General features: G+C 35.4%; 1 pseudogene; it reads right to left on the reverse strand.

Annotated features, from left to right (window-relative positions):
* Window positions 1–7,566: 7,566 nt before the first annotated feature.
* LOC114207576 (U4 spliceosomal RNA) lies at window positions 7,567–7,627 on the reverse strand (annotated as a pseudogene).
* Window positions 7,628–16,194: the final 8,567 nt, after the last annotated feature.

Consider the following 16,194-nt stretch of genomic DNA (forward strand, 5'->3'; position numbering starts at 1 on the left):
TTTGCAAAGAAGACATTGGGGGATATTTTTGGCAGCATGTTGTTATATTACACATTTTAAATCCACCAGAGATTCATATATGAGAAGTTTTAATCCCTAGAATGCTTTTAACCAAAATGCTCTAGGAAACAAAGCACCCTTCATTGCAGAATGTTAGTAAGGTCAAAGAGAGGAATATTTGTGTAATGCTGGCACTTTAGGTCTATTTTTTTTTGAAGATTTTATTTATTTAGGGGCGCCTGGGTGGCTCAGTTGGTTAAGCATCTGCCTTCGGCTCAGGTCATGATCTCAGGGGCCTGGGATCGAGCCCTGCATCAGGCTCTCTGCTCAACGGGGAATCTGTTTCTCCCTCTCACTCTCCCTCCGTGCTCTCTCTCTAGAGAGAGAGTACAAGCAGGGGAAGTGGCGGACAGAGGGAGAAGCAGGTTCCCTGCTGAGCAAGGAGCCTGATGCTTGACTCTATCCCAGGACCCTGGGATCATGACCTGAGCAGAAGGCAGATGCTTAAAGTGTCCCAACTGGCACTCTGGTTCTTGAAGTGATTTTTTTTTTTTTTATCTAGCTCTAAATTCACGCTACAATAAAAGAAAAATAAAAACATTGGAATTGGAATGGAAGAGATTGCTTAGCGACTACTGTTTATATTTTAAAATTAGAGAGAGGAAAATCAACTCTTTATCACTGAAATACTCTGAAGTCAAACAAAATATCAAAAATTTGAGTTCAATTTTAAAAAAGGGACAAAAAATCTGTAGATTCAGGAATAATGTTATTTCACAGTCTTGTGAATCATTGCACTAATGCTTCTTTATAGTCAGAAGGTTGGCCATTTTAATGCAAAGCCCCGTCGGGATCTTGCTTAAATCCTTTATAGTCTTTTTCCCATTTGCACCTAGTTTTACAGTTTTAAATCCACTAAATATATTGGCGACTTGGATTTGAAATGCAATAGAACTACTCTAAATGTTATTGGAATGAAATTTCATTAAAAGTAGGTTAATACCTACTTTTGTATTCTTTGGTATTCTTTGGTATTCTTCACATTGACCTCTAAAATCTAGGTAAGTTTTAGTGAAGGGAAGTTGGAAAAAAATTGACTTATCCCAAATATTTACAAGATGAAAAAAATTATCATGAAATTTGCTGATGCAAAAATACAGAAATGTCTTTACATTTTGTATTAATTTTATTTCCTCCTACTTTCCAGTTTGTCTCTATTGCTCTCAAGAGACCCATCTTTAAGTAAGGCTACACTGTGTCTGTAGAGTAATCTACAGCAGGCTGACAGCCTATTGAGGATATCCTACACAGTGAATATTTATGACACCTCTGATTATTTAAAAATGTATTAACTTTTAACTTTTATTATGATCTATGAAATATAGGCTATGTATGTGCATATGGAAGGTGTGGGCATATACATGTCCTTGTATATCATGTCACTTGACTTGGTATGGAAACAGAAACTTTCATCTTTATTAGGAACAGTGCAGTAGATTACTTCTTGAAGTTTACCAATAGTGTCTTTATGGAATGGAAATTATCATCCAAATGACTAAAACTGCCACAGAAATGATGTAAGCTATTTATTATGCATTTGACAGTTTAATTATAAAGATGAGGATGACAATGTTAACTCAACTTGTCAATTTAAAATACATGTATTAAGCAAATAGCATATAATTAAAATTTGAAAAAGAAAAGACAGTTACTGACCATTAACAGTAATCAAAACAGGTAGGAAGTTAAGTGTTATACTCTACAAAATTGGATTAATTTTTGAATACCCTTTCTGATATTCAGTGTTCAAAAACCTGCTCAAGCAAAAATAGGCACAAACAGAATTCCTAAGGTCAAAATGCATAATATGCATACAGAACACTTGGCTAATAAGGAGAATTGAGTGTGCAAAGGACTTGAACATAAGGATTCAAATGATCTTTTTTTTTTTTAAAGATTTTATTTATTTGACAGAGAGAGACACAGCGAGAGAGGGAACACAAGCAGAGGGAGTGGGAGAGGGAGAAGCAGGCCTCCCGCGGAGCAGGGAGCCCGATGCAGGGCTCGATCCCAGGACCCTGGGATCACGACCTGAGCCGAAAGCAGATGCTTAATGACTGAGCCACCCAGGCACCCCTCAAATGATCTTCTAACAAGTGGCTTAGAACATAATTATATGTGACCAGTCGGAAAACTTGAGTTGCTCATGTTACCATAAAAATATTAGAATATAAGCATTTGAAAGTGTTTTTTTTTTCCAGATGAGACTACTCTCAAAAGTCTGAATTCCCACAGATCAAATTCACATCAAAGGAAATAAAGGTGTTTAAAGAAGCAGGTCTGTAGTCCCTCTGGCAGCATAATTCTGTGACAAAGAGTGCAGCAATTCCAGCAACATCCGGACAGCAGCACAGAGTCCCAATCTGCCTGATGGTCTTAATGACCTGTCAGTTCCTGGTGCTGCAAAGTTATCACACATTTTGGCACGTAGCTTTAGCAAGGCCCATCCAGGCTGGTTGTGTGACCACGAGGTTGAGTCTGTGCTTTCTGGACTAAGGGAAATAAAATCTAAAACTGCAGAGAAGAATATGTGCCTTATTTAAAAAGAAATATTTTAAGCCAATTCTGTTTTTGACTAGTTTGAGAAATTATCGCATGATTGCCTTTGAAGCAGAGCATTTCAGGATTCTTGTAAGCAGGCTGGATATTAAAGTATTCAGTGCTTTTCTCTTTATGGTTGTAAGTGCACTGAGACATAATTCTCCATGGTTTGACACAGATGTGTATTTTGTAATGATAATGGTCAATCTTTGCTAAGATAGAGAATGTTGCCTGAAATACTGATGAACCACCTTAATTGATTCTCTCTCTTAATTAGATTGTGGAATAAGTTGTGGAGTGTAGGTGGGGGAGAAAAGAAGCCACAAACTAGATACTGAAAATGAAGTCTGCGTTTTTGAAAACGTGATGTGTTTGGTTACCATTACAACATCAAGGAAACCTTAATGCTGAAGGTACTTGGCTAAAATAGGTAAAATTGACAGACATGTTTATCAATAGATTTTTGGTTTTGTGGTTGTTTTTTCCACAGAACCCAGGAAATGGACATAAGTGTGTAAATTTTAATAATAATCTATGTCTTTCCTAAGTTCAGGCAAGCACTAGAATATATAAGGCCCAAATCAATGCTACCATGCCCCTAAAAGCATGAGTGAACCACTCTAATAATTTAGACCCCTGATCTGCTTTCATCTGAATAATCTAAAAATTGAGCTCCTCTTCCTCCAAACACTTGGCAGAAAAACTTGAAACATACACACACACACACACACACACACACACACACACACGTATGTATATATGTATATAACATGCCTGCTATAAAGGGCCAGCACTTGCAGCTGACCCTTAGAGGATATGGAGATCTCTCCACTTCCAGATAAGGAGAGTTTCAAATAAAAATTGTATTTCCTGCAGTTAGGTAGGGGCCTCTTTGGATTATAGCTATAACCATTCATTCCCTTTTCCCTTTTCTGGTTGTAAGCAGACTTCCTGGATACTGAATATATTCTCAGATATTTTACACCCATGCCTCACTGAAGATGTCAATTTAGAAAAAAGTGCTTGGAGTATGGGAACCATGTTTTACCCCTCTTCGAGTATTCCTATGACCTTATATTTTATATTATTGAGTGCTTAATATTTGTGGATAGAGTGAACAACATGTATTGAATATTGATGAGCCCCTAGTAATAACCAGATACTATGCTAGAAACTGGGAAGAGATTGGTAAACACATAAGATCCCAGCTTTGAAAAAGATTTATATTATGGGGGGGCAGACATTTACTAGTAACTCTTTATGATAAGTGAAATGAAGAAGGCAAAATAGGATGATGTAATTAAGAATGGCTGTGCCAGAAAGTGGGGAGTAATTTTAGAAAGGTCTCCTTAAATAGGTGATGTTTGAACTAAGATCAATTTTTCTAATATGTGGCATTCTTCTGACTTGCATTTTGATATTGTCCTTATAATTGAATTTTTAAGTAAAAACACATTTGCCTCTTTTTTTTTTTCTTTAGCTGGAACATTAATTGTGGTCTGCAATTTTTCTTTAGTTTGAATAAGAAATACACTAATCTACACTTTCTGGTGATTTGGAGAAGTTGAAAAAATACAAAAAAAAAAAAAGAAAAATGATCACATTATTAAGGTAAGCAAACTTACATGAAGTACTTCTTAAGAATAATAGTGCTAAATTTCTAGAAGAACATAAAGTTTATTAATTCTTGTTAATAAAGCATAGATTTGATACACTTAAGAAAAGTCAAAAGTGGAGATATCTTAAGAGATTTATAGGACACCATTAAAAGTTGCCAGTATATGCATTACAAGATTCCCAGAAGAAAATAGGAGAAAGAAACAGAAAATATCAAGTCACAAGGGAAGAGAGCTAGAAAAAAAGGAACAGATGAATTACAAAATAGCTAGAAAACTATTTTAAAATTGGCAATAAGTCTTAGAGGAAAAGCTGTCAGTTTTTCCCCATTGCATATGATGTTAGCTGTAGGTTTTTCATACATGACCTTTATTATGTTGAGGTATGTTCCCTCTAAACCTACTTTGTTGAGAGTTTTAAACTACATTAAAAAAAATGCTTGGTTCAAGGCATGAATGAAGGTTCATGACAGGTTTTATTTTATTTGAACAAGTTTTCTGCCTTTAATCACATCCCTACAACACTTGATGTATGCCAATAAAATATATTTAATGATCTTTCTGAAGGTTCTATAACCAGACAGTACTATTTATCTCTTTCTAGAGCTCTGGGAAACTTTTTTGACTTAGAATGTGCAGCCAGCTTGGATTTGTTTCAGGAAGTTGCTAAATTTTACATTAAAATTATTATCTTCTAATAACCTTGAAAATTCTTTTAAGTTCTAAAATAGTAACTTTCTTGATTAAAATCCATCAGTGAGGGTGCCTGGGTGGCTTTCTTGATTAAATCCATCAGTGAGGGTGCCTGGGTGGCTTTGTTGGTTAAGCGTCTACCTTCGGCTCAAGTCATGATCCCAGGGTCCTGGGATTGAGCCCTGCATCGGGCTCCCTGCTCGGAGGGGAGCCTGCTTCTCCCTCTCCCTCTGCCTGCAGCTCCCCTTGCTTGTGTTGTCTCTCTCTCTGTCAAATGAATAAATGAAATCTTTAAACAAAATAAATAAAATAAAATAAAATAAAATCTATCAATGAAGTGGCGCCTGGGTGACTCAGTTGGTTGAGTGACTGACTCTTGATTTTGGCTCAGGTTGTGATCTTAGGGTCCCGGGATCAAGCCCCACATTGGTCTCTGTGTTCAGTGGGGAGTCTGCTCAAGGATTCTCTCTCTCCCTCTCCCTTTACCCCTCCCCTCAATCACGTGCTCTGTTTCTAAAATAAATGAATAAAACTTTTTTAAAAAAAACCATCAATGACATCCCTGCCGCGTTCCAAAAGAAAAAGAAGAAGATAGCAGGAGGGGAAGAATGAAGGGGAGTAAGTCAGAGAGGGAGATGAACCATGAGAGACGATGGACTCTGAAAAACAAACTGAGGGTTCTAGAGGGGAGGAGGGTAGGGGGATGGGTTAGCCTGGTGATGGGTATTAAAGAGGGCACATTCTGCATGGAGCACTGGGTGTTATGCACAAACAATGAATCATGGAACACTACATCAAAAACTAATGATATAATATATGGTGATTAACATAACAATAAAAATAAAAAAAATCCATCAATGAATTCTGTCATTAAAATTAAATCTTAAATCCTTACTGTGGTTTATAAGATTCTACAAATTATGGTAACTTTCTTCCTCTCTGACCTTATGTTGTCCATCTCTCACACTCATTTACTTTATTAGAGCCACCATGGCATGCTTTCTGCTCCTTGAACAGGCTAAGCTCTTCCCTGCTTCACTGTATTTGCACATGGTACTTTTCAATTTCAATACCAATGTCATCTACTACCTTTCTGCAAAGTTGTGTACCCACAGTCACCCTCTATCAAATTGGGATATTTTAATTTCTTATTAATGTTTGCCAGTATATGACAATATATCTTATATTTGTTTGTATGCTGTATATTGTTTGCATTCTTCTAGATATAAGTATTATGGGGTAAGAACTTTGTCTTTCTTTATTGACATGGTATCCTTTGTACCCAGAGCAGTGTCTGGCATATAGTAGGCACTCAACAAATATTTCTTGGATGAATGCAAAGGCAAACAAGTTTGTTGCTCTGGATCAGTGCGTTGCTACACCACCAAATTTCATTTGTCTTCAAAATGATAAAGCCTCTACAGTTGTTTTTTTCACTTTTAATTTCACGAAAATCTGCCATGAGAAATCAACTGTGGGAGCCCAGGTCTGTAAGCTTCCTTTATAATACCAGAATTATATTGAAAATAGGTTTTAAGATAGATAGCTATACCAATTCAGGTAGTCTTGATTTTTTTTTTCTTTTTCAATTTTTTACTTAAATTCTAGTTAGTTAACATATAGTGTAATATTGGTTTCAGGAGTAGAATTTAGTGATTCATCACTTACATGTGACACCCAGTGCTCAACACAAGTGCCTTCCTTAATACCCCTCACCTATTTAGCCCATCCCCCACCCACCTCCCGTCCATCAACCCTCAGTTTGTTCTCTATAGTTAAGAGTCTCTTATGGTTTCCTTCCCTCTCTTCTTTTCCCTTCCCCTATGTTCATTTGTTTTTTTTTCTCTTGATTCATTTCCTTGTGAAAGTAGCATTTTCAGCATTGCATTTGCTTATTGCTTGGTTGCCTCAATGGCATTAATTCAGCAAGTATTTATGTGTCAAATATTTTCTTAGATCTGTGATGCAGAGAAATACTTTTTACTCTTGAAGATCTCACAGTCTAGTGTAACTAAGACTAGTGCAAAATAACATTTTATTACCACAGTATTATAGGTTATATGACACTTTCCTAACTACAATCTCCAAATAACATGAGTTCTTTTTAATACAGTGGGAAATTAGTACTGTACTATATCTGGAGAATCACTGCCTGATATTTAAAATTCACCTCTGCCCCTTGCTAGCTATGACCTTGGCACATTGCTGAACTTCCATGTGTTGTATTTTTCTCATTTATAAAATTGGGGACAAAGAAAATGTTAGTTGAAAAAACTGGGGACAATAACAGTACCTACCCCATAAGATTTTTGTGAGGTAATTTAATGAGATAATCCATGTAAAACATTTAAATTAGCACAGTACCTAACACATAATATGTTCTTAGTAGATGATGATGATGATGATGATGATGATGAAAATGGCTAAAATGGTTGCTGTTTTAGAAGTTCTTTTATCCCAGCAGCCTTATTCATTTGAATGGGGAAAAAGTTTCAAGAGTTAGGTTTAAAGACTTCAGTATGTTAATTCAGCTTGTAAACCAGTAAACTGCTATAGAGGCACAGTTAAATTTCATCTTATTTATTTCTTAAAGTTTTATCAGCTAAGTGTAACTATACCTATGTTACACTTGATTAAATTGAGGCTCAAAGAGATGATAGCAATAATCGCGCCTCGGATAAACCTCATTGGCTACGATACTGCCACTGCGCAAAGCTCAAAGAGATGATAGAGCTTAACCAAAGTCACACAGGTAGTTAAGTGGTAGAATCTGAATTTCAACTCAGATCTGTCTAAATCTTAACAGTGTTCTTCCCATTTTAAATAACTGCCTTAATGGCAGAGAATATGAAAACAGAAAACTAGCATAATGCAGAACAAAATATTGTATGTATCATAAAAATGTATAAATGAAGCATTATATTATGAGGATTCAAATGAGCATATTGTGGGCCACTCATTAATTTCATCCGTATTTATTATACACTATTTCCTAAGCACTATGCTAGGGACAAAATGCAAAACCAATATACTATGCTTTAGATTTTAATATTGTGTATTTAGTTTTGAGTTATTTAAAAACATTTTGATGTGGTGGTGGTGGTGGTGGTGGTGTGTGTGTGTGTGTGTGTGTTAAGTTTGATTAAAAGGACAGAGGTTGTAGTTTGATATATATGATATATATGATTATATATATGATTTTACACACTCACACATGCACACACACACACACACACAACACACACACTTTTTAAACAAAAATATACCAAGAAAAAAATTTTCTCATCCTGAAGACTATTGACTATTGGCTGTGATCAGGAGGGGAAAATATTAAATGTAGGGGAGAATCAGTGAGATATCTATTGAAAGTGTTTATTCTGGAAATAAACCATGAAAAGAGAAATGGCCATTTTATCTAAGAAACATTTTAGAAAAATCTCTACATTTGCCTTAAGCAAAGAAAACAATCACGAGTGGTGTAGAGACTCCTTTTGGAAGCTGTGATAGAGACTTCTGTATGACAAAGTAGTGCATAAGTGGCTTATTATTTTTCAAAACTACAAATTTATGAACCTCAGCAGAATCAAATATATTTAATGACTGTTTAACATTCTTAAATGGTTAGCTAATCTCTGTGTACCACATACTTGGAACCATAGCCCTGTTCTTTCTGACACATCACTCAATCAATATAATTTATAGGACAAAAGCAGCAACTGGCAGCTACTGTAGTTAGAGTGCTGTAGTGAGAACATGGATATTTCAGATGGAAATCTTTTAAAAAGGGGACTTTTAAAATTTGATCTCAAATCTGACTTTGTTTGAAACTTACAAATCTTATTAAAAAAATAAAAAATGGTGAAGTCTTTCACTTAACTACAGAACATTTTAAGTACGATGTTGAATTTCTTCTTATTCATTTCCTAGTTACATGCATTTTAATTATCTTTCTAATGAAAAATAGACCCTCTCTTTTTAGTTTTGCATTTTAACTTCTTGTCAATTCATGAATATATATAAGGAGAAGACTATTTTCATATCAACACTCCCCTCTCTCAGCAATCTTTTCATCATTGGAGAGAATTCTATGATGTTTCTAATCACATTTTCCAGAAACAAAACTGCATCAGGAAATGTGAATTCCCAAAATTTCATTAGGAAAACAATGTTATTTCATTTTTTTAATCTTTTGATGTACACAATAGTATATTTGATACAAATAATAATTTTACTATGATGATCTCTCTACTAACAGAACATATTGCATTAACAAAATTCCATTGATTATCATTTTTAGTGAGAATTATTAGGGAAGACCTATTCTATAATATCTGATTATTGTATAATAACCTATCATTTAGAAAGTGGGTATAATGATTTTGATTATATATCTTAAATTTGTTAATAATCTATCATTTTTATTAAAAATATAGTATTACATCGAAATGTCAAGTATTTTAAATTTACATATATTAACTTAAAATGATACTTTTCATTATTGTACATTTTGCAATTATATGTATTTTCTACATAGCTGCAATTATACTAAATACATCATTGCTTGTTTTCCTTTCATTTTTAATATTACATCATGAATAGTGTTCAGTGTTTTTACAGTTTTTAAAAATTATTATAATTTTAATGCGTTTAGTTGCTTATAATGCTCAATGCAATAATTTATTAAGCTGTTTTCTTAAATTTAGTAATATAGGTTGCATCATAATTTTTACTAATTTAAATAACACTACAGAGGATTTTGATGCCTCTTTTTTTTGCTTTTAATATTTTTTTCTCTTTTGAGAAGAAACAACAGTGACTTGATAAATCTTTCATCTATAAGAGATTATGTTTAAATACATCTAAAAACTACAAAACATCTAATTAGCAAAATAGCAGGCAATACACTCAAGAGTTTAAATTTTATAAAATGTGTCTCACTTTGTCCTTTTACCAGCATTCTTCCTTTTAACCCTCTCTGGAAGTATCTGAAATTATAGACTATATATCTTATACAAAGATTTTCTATTTAAAACATTCAAAATTATTTTTTGTTTTTAAAGCAGAGTTCATATATAAACACAGTACACAGTACAGACTTCTATAGCAACAAACTCCCCCTCCCCCAAATAATTTACCAGCAGAGCTAATGCTTCACAAATTTACTTCCTTCGCATTCTGTAACAAGTAAACTTGATTCCTTTTTGTTGCCTCCTCTCTCTGTCTCCAAGTTGGGGGAAATGTCATCATTTATGAAGGGATTTCCTTTCTTTTTCATTTTCATTTGTTTCATCAACTCAGTTAACATTGGGATCAAACTTTCAAGTCCTTTCTCATTCTTCCTTTTGTAGTCCATTATTTCCATATTGAGTGCCTCCTTATTGATTCTACACACACTTGAGAGCAAGACAGATATCATGGCATTAGTTCTGTCTAATTAGAGCTGTCTAATCTTAAGCTCCCTGAAATCATTTTGCATAGTATCTTCTTTTTAATCAGGGGGTCAGAAATCAGCAATTCCCATAACCAATTAATCACTGCTAGAACTGCATTTCTTTGCCTTGAACAAACACTATAGGTGATACATTTCATAAGGTCTGCTGGGATGTTCTATGCTTACTGCAATATTATTAACAATATCCAAAATATGGAAACAACCTAAATGCCTATCAACAGATGAATGGATAAAAAAGGTGTGATACATATAGACAATGATAAGACTGAGGGGTTTAAGGGTTTATATTTATATATATAGATTTATATATAAATACAGGTTTAAGGATTTATATTTATATATACAGATCTGTATATTTATATATACAGATTTATAACAAATAATAAATAAACCATAGAGATTTAATGTATAGTACAGTGAATATAGACAATATATTATAATTATGTAATGTGATAAATATTGCTACAGTGGAAATCATATTGTAATACATAAATATATCAAAATAATATGATGTACACCTTAAATGTACACAATGTTACATGGCAAATTCTTTTAAAAAAATACCTAACATGGGGAGGGGGGAGGGGGGATGGGTTAGCGTGGTCATCGGTATTAAAGAGGGCACGTTCTGCGTGGAGCACTGGGTTTTATGCACAATGAATCATGGAACACTACATCAAAAACTAATGATGTATGGTGATTAACATAACAATAAAAAATTAAAAAAATACATAACATGCAGTGCATTTCTGTAACATGGCTTTTGCATGCTTTATCTGTTCATCAGAAAGAGTTATCTTCCAATATACTCAGGATACTGAGTATTCTTGGAAAGCTCCATGTTCAGGTCATAGATCTCTTAGTTCACTTCAGAGATGCACAACAAATCTGTCAGTGCTTTATAAAAAAGTCCATTCAGTACCCTTAGGTGCACGTGGTTTTTCTTCTTGGTTTTCTTTGAGGCATTCTTCATTAGGAATTCCAGCTTACAAGGTTTGTAAGTAAAATGAGATCCCAAGGAGGATCTTTATACTATTTTGCCCCGTGATGCAAATTTCTTGAGCAAGTTCTTGTTGCTATGGGATACAGAGAAGCCCAGTGTTGCAGCCTTCTAGCAGTGCCTGCAGCCCTGTTCAGGGTCCCCATTAGCATTGTGGGTAGATGCTCACATGGTCACCTAGCATTCCACTTACTTGCTGCCATCTCCATGCCATGTGGACCAGGGCAGTGATGCTGGAGATGTTTGCGGGAGTGTGAGAGAGGCTGCGGGTGAGATGCACACAGATGCAGAGTAAGTGAAGCATAGGTAGAATTATTTCTTGAGAATAAAGTCCTAGAAGTGGAATTACTAAGTCAATTTTAACATAATTATGGCATTCGTTACAAAGATTTTACCAATTAAATTAGCCAACAGAAATAAATTGCTAAAAAAAAGAAATAAATTGCCACATCAGTTTCATTTCATTCTTGTCAAATGAGCATTGTTACATTTTTAGTTTTTGTAGTTCCCTCAATATAAATTTACTGAGCTTTTTTTATATGCCAGACACTATGCTATGTGCTGGGAATAGAAATATGATAAGACTGGACGTCTGCCCTGGACTAAGTTATGGTCTACTAAAAAAGACAATTTTGAAAATGAAAGCAGACTTACAAAAATTAATGTTATGAGACTCTGAAGAAAGTACTATGTGACCCCCATAGATAAAGCAATTAACCTCGTTTATGGTAGGAGGGAAGATTTCATACTAAAGAAACACTCTTTGATTTGGGTCTTGAAAGTAGAATGATGCCAGCAAAGAAAAGGAACTTCTTTAAATAACCATTAGAGGAAATACTAAATCAAGGGCATACAATTACAAGAAATTACATAACAGGAGTATAAGGTGCATATGGGAGAGTAGCAGATTACTGAGACTGACTGTAGAGATTGTTTGAAGACAGATTGTGAAGGCTTGTGATAAAGAGATTTATTTTAATCTGTCGAAAATGGAGTAATTACAAAGTTTTTAATCAGGGATGTAGAGATGATATTATTTTATTAGAAAGATGCAATATTTTCAATGTAAAAGATGAGCTGTAGTGGAAAAAAAAACTGGTTTAAGGAAGACGATAAGTACTTCCAAATAAGTAAAAATGAAGATTGAGAGAAAAGACCAGATTAGAGATATTGAGCATGTAAAATCAAAAAGATTTTGTGATCATTTGGATTTGGAAGTGGATGCCAATATTAGTCTCATTTCTGGCTTAGAAACCTGAGTGAATGGGATGCCATTAACTGAGATCAACAGTAGAGTAGGCAGGAGACATGATTCTAAATACAATGGAGTAGTTTATAGCAGAATAATACTCCTGCTATGAAAAAAAAATAGAAAACTGGATACAATATAAAACCATCTGTTTAAAAGCATCAAAGGACTGTTGAGGCAACTTGAGGGGAGAAAAGGAATCTCAGAGAGGTAAGCAAACATTCTGAGAGTCACTTTTTACTCAGGCCATTTTTCATAACTTACTATAAAGAGAAAGAATAAAAGTTTGAATAGAAGGATATAGCTAAGAGGTAGAGAAGCTAAATAAAATTTCAGGCAATCTAACAAACCTGGAGAGAAAAAAAATAGAGTTCAGGGATGCCAAGTCAGTCATAACTGAGAAGCCCAGCATCCTGAGAGAAAGGTAAGAACAACAACAACAAAAAAGTGAGTTTGATACTTTAGGATTTTTCCTTGAGGTATTGAATTCTTAAGCTATGCAAGGTCAGAGGCTAAGAAACTAAACAGAAAACCTTTGAAAAGCAGAGTGAGGTTTCTGGTATTTGTAGGAAACTAAAGTGACAAAAATAGTTCAGGACTTGCCAAGGACAGAGGATCCTAGTAAACACCCCATACTTTCACTTGGACCCCCAGAGGACTATTCCCTAGGAAAGGAAGTAAAACAGAGGTAGTCTAAACTTAAAACCTGCCACTCAGTTTCAAGCCAACTTAGTCCCTAATTTGATTAATATGATTTACTACCACTTTTTAAAATTTAAATTCAATTAGCCAACATATAGTACATCATTAGTTTTTGACATAATGTTCAATGATATATTAGTTGCTTATAACACCCAGTGCCCATCCCATCACACGCCCTCCTTAATGCTCATCACCCAGTTACCCCATCCTCCCACCTACTTCCCTATCTGCAACCCTCAGTTTTTTACCCTGAGTTAAGTGTCTCTCCTGGTTTGTCTCCCTCTCTGATTTCTTCCCATTCAGTTTTCCCTACCTTCCCCTGTCATCATCTGTGCTATTCCTTATACTCCACATATGAGTGAAACCATACGATAGTTGTCCTTCTCTGACTTATTTCACTTAGCATAATACCCTCCAATTCCATCCATGTCGATGTAAATGGTAGGTATTTGTCCTTTCTGATGGCTGAGTAATATTCCATTGTATATATGAACCACATCTTCTTTATCCTTTCGTCTGTTGAAGGACATCTCGGCTCTTTCCACAATTTGGCTATTGTGGACATTGCTGCTATGAATATTGGGGTGCATGTGCCCCTTCTTTTCACTACATCTGTATATTTGGGTTAAATACCTAGTAGTGCAATTGCTGGGTTTTGGGGTAGCTCTATTTTACTTCTTGAGGAACCTCCATACTGTTTTCCAGAGTGGCTGTACCGGCTTGCATTCCCACCAAAGTGTAAGAGGGTTCCCATTGCCCCAAATCCTCGCCAAAATTTGTTGTTCCCTGTCTTGTTAATTTTTGCCATTCTAACTGGTGTAAGGTTGGTGTCTCGTTGTGGTTTTGATTTGTACTTCCCTGATGGCGAGTGATGTGGAGCAGTTTTTCACGTGTCTGTTGGCCATTTGTATGTCTTCTTTGGAGAAGTGTATGTTCATGTCTTCTGCCCATTTCTTGACTGGATTATTTATTTTTTGGTTGTTGAGTTTGAGAAGTTATTTATAGATCTTGGATACCAGCCCTTTATCTGTAACTTCCAAACTCCTTCTATGAGGCCAGCATTACCCTGATCCTAAAACCAGACAAAGATTCCAATAAAAGGAAAATAACAGACCTGTATCCCTGATGAACATGGACGCCAAGATTTACTGCCACTTTATCTGCCTACCAGTGTATAATGGTATATTATGTAAATTTTCTCTAGAAAAATAAAACAGGATTGAAGGCCTCTATACATATCCAGTCACAATATCTGGCATTTGACCAAAAAGTACTAGATATGCCAAGAAACAAAATGAGGAGAAAAAAATAATAGAAACAGGTTCACAAACATCCCCATTTTTGGAGTTATCAAGTTATCAGACAAGGACATGAAAATAATGGTGGTTAGTATGTTTAAGAATACAGATATAAAGATGGAGATTTTTATCAGGAAAAATTATAAAAAGAACAAAATGCTAACTATTGATCTGAAAAATGTGATAATTAAAATAAATAGCTAAACAGACAGATTCAGGGGTCTCAGTAGGTTAAGCATCTGCCTTCAGCTCAGGTCATGATCCCGGGGTCCTGGGATCAAGTCCCACATCAGGCTCCCTGCTCAGCAGGGGAGCCTTCTTCTCCCTCCCCCTCTGCTTCTCCTCCTGCTCCTGCTCTCTCTCTCTCTCTCAAATAAATAAATAAAATCTTTCAAAAAATAAAATAAATAGGTTCAATTGAATTAATGAAATAGAGAGTCATATGAAGTATGTAGGCTGAAGCAGAGAGAGCAAAAAAATGAAACATATGGGAATGAGTATAAAAGATGTATGGGACATGGTGAAAATGATAGATACTTGCAATTGGAATTCTAGAAGAGAGAACAGGTCATAAGTAATATTTGAAGAAATAATGGCTAAGAATTTTCCAAAATTAGCAGAAGATACCAAGACACAGATTTAATAAGTTCTACAAACCCCAAGCCAATGAATTAGAAATAAAACCACACTTAGACAAGTCAGGAAACGACAGATGTTGGCGGGGGTGTGGAGAAAGGGTAACCCTCCTACATTGTTGGTAGGAATGCAAGCTGGTGCAACTACTCTGGAAAACAGTATGGATGTTCCTCAAACAGTTGAAAATAGAGCTACCATACGATCCAGCAATTGCACTACTGGGTATTTACCCCAAAGATACAAATGTAGGGATCCGAAGGGGTACGTGCACCCCAATGTTTATAGCATCAATGTCCACAATAGCCAAACTGTGGAAAGAGCCAAGATGTCCATCGACAGATGAATGGATAAAGAAGAAGTGGTATATATACACAATGGAATATTATGCAGCCATAAAAAGGAATGAGATCTTGCCATTTGCAATGACATGGATGGAACTGGAGGGTGTTATGCTGAGTGAAATAAGTCAATCAGAGAAAGACATGTATCATATGACCTCGCCGATATGAGGAATTTTTAACCTCAGGAAACAAACTGAATGTTTCTGGAGTGGTGGGGAGTGGGAGGGATAGGGTGGTTGGGTGACAGACATTGGGGAGGGTATGTGCTATGGTGAGTGCTGTGAATTGTGCAAGACTGTTGAATCACAGATCAGTACTTCTGAAACAAATAATGCAATATATGTTAAGGGGAAAAAAAGAAGAAGAAGATAGCAGGAGGGGAAGAATGAAGGGGAGTTAGTCGGAGGGGGAGAAGAACCATGAGAGACAATGGACTCTGAAAAACAAACTGAGGTTTCTAGAGGGGAGGGGGTTGGGGGGATGGGTTAGCCTGGTGATGGGTATTAAAGAGGGCAGATTCTGCGTGGAGCACTGGGTGTTATGCACAAACAATGAATCATGGAACACTAAATCAAAAACTAATGATGTATGGTGATTAACATAACA

Source organism: Eumetopias jubatus, unplaced genomic scaffold (genome assembly GCF_037043125.1).
Source record: "Eumetopias jubatus isolate StellerSeaLion01/CBP00866 unplaced genomic scaffold, mEumJub1_p1.0 scaffold_11, whole genome shotgun sequence".
Classification (NCBI taxonomy): Eukaryota; Metazoa; Chordata; class Mammalia; order Carnivora; family Otariidae; genus Eumetopias; species Eumetopias jubatus.